The sequence below is a fragment of the Bombus fervidus genome, chromosome 3, assembly GCF_041682495.2.
Source record: "Bombus fervidus isolate BK054 chromosome 3, iyBomFerv1, whole genome shotgun sequence".
NCBI classification, from domain to species: Eukaryota; Metazoa; Arthropoda; class Insecta; order Hymenoptera; family Apidae; genus Bombus; species Bombus fervidus.
This window is the reverse complement of record NC_091519.1, coordinates 4,479,027-4,481,138: the sequence shown is the minus strand read 5'-3', so window position 1 is coordinate 4,481,138 and position 2,112 is coordinate 4,479,027.

Sequence of the window (2,112 nt, the reverse complement as noted above, 5' to 3'; positions counted from 1 at the left end):
TTGTTGACTGCTTGTTAAATAAACTATATTGTTGAACATCTAGAGTATTTCTTTGGCACTTTCACCTTAAACTACCTCAAACTGGTGACCACGCGACATGAGATACAGTGAAAGAGGTGGACGTGGTAGTACCACAGAGACTTCGATCGCCGCGAATTAAGAGTGTTGATGCAATGGCAAATACTAACGAGGCCGCGAATAGCAGAAGCACAGCCAACTAAGTGGTCAGCATGCCTCTATTGAATCATTCCCAGAGCACCACGCTATGGTTTGCTTTGTTAGAGGCGCAATTCGAGGCAGCGGATATTACGAACGACAAAATAAAATTCGTGACTCTTGCCAAATGTCTCGAGAATCGACACCTACAGCAAGTCGAGGATATAGTGTTGAGTCCACCAGCCACTGAACAATACGAAAAATTAAAAAGTGAGATCATCCGCAAACTGACCGATTTAGACAGCACGAAAATGCGAAAGCTGCTGGAATCTAAAGAAAGCCGTCCCAATTTTACCAAGATCTAAGAAAACTCGCCATCTCCTCCATACCAGACGACTTCATCCTTACGCTTTGCTAATCCTAGATTATGCACGTCCTAGCCGCTGTGGATGACACCAAAGTAGAAAATTTGACGCGCGCGGCCGACTGGCACATTCAGAGAAAGGACGAATTGCCGCCGTCGGAACAGAAAGAATGAAAGACGAAGGGCAAAGTCGCACTTCGGACACGTTGAATGACAGGTTGTCCCAAATAGAGGCATAAATCGAAGCACTGAGCCTCAACCATCGCCGCTATCAACGATCAAGCTCGAGACATCGCAGATCGTATTCGAGAGACAGACCGCAGAACTCTGGTCTCTGCTACTACCACGCAACCTTCGAAGACCAAGCAAGAAATTGTCGAAACAGCAGCTGTCCCGTGCAGCTGGTCCCAAAGGAAACGGAAGCAGCTGTCCGTAAACGCGGCATGCGACGACGGCATGGCATCCTGCCGCATTTTTGTCACAGACAGGAAGTCGTAGATTTCCTTCCTGGTGGACACCGGCACCGATATATGCGTATACCCGCGCAACAAACTACGCGGACCTGCGAACAAAGATACGTACAAGCTGTTCGCGGCCAACGGGTCACGCATCGCGACTTAAGGCACCATCCTAGTGTCCTTCGATCTAGCATTGCGTCGAGCAATGAAATGGCGTTTTATAATAGCCGACGTTAACACGCCTATCATCGGCGTGGACTTCCTTAGCCACTACGAATTGTTCGTGGTCGCAAGAAATAAACGTCTCATAGATTCAACCACGAGGTGTCAACAAGAGGATATACGGACACGACCCGGACAGCGTCGATTAAGACAATCATTGGTGAGTCGACCTATCACCGACTTCTCGCCGAATTTCCGGACCTAACCTGTCCACCAGTTTTCGGACGAGAGAAAACTCGACACGGTGTGGTACACCATATCGAAACCACACCCGGCCCACCCATCTGCAGCAAACCCCGCCGCCTCGCACCCGTTCGACTTGTGGCGGCACTCGACACCAACTAGTGTCGGACGACGGCAGCGCAGTGGTTAGCGCCTTAGGTTACGAACATTCGAGACCCGGGTTCAAATCCCGGCGACCGGAGACCGATTTTCCTTCCACGATACAAAAATGAAAAGAAAAGCAGCAGTACCCCAGCAGCGATATCTACGCCAGCAGCAGAACCTATCTCGGCCTCTATAGCCAGTTACTACTGCACTATCACCCATCACAATAACTATCTCCATCTGAGAGTTTGAGATGATGATGGAACAAGGAATGATGCGGCCATCGAAGAACCCACGGGCATCATCTCTGCTCGTCGTTCCGAAGAAGGACGGAGGCCTATGAATGCCCGCATCGTATCTGACAGGTAATCGTCGCCACATATCGAAGACTTCGCGCAACATCTGTATAGTAAGCGTATCTTTTCTAAGATCGACCTCGTCCGCGCTTACCACCAAATTCCGATCGCGCCCGAAGACGTTGAAAAACCGCGATCACGACACCTTTTGGACTTTTCGAAGCAGTCAATATGATGTTTAGACTTCGGAACGCCGCGCAAACATGTCAGCGATTCATCGACAAAATCA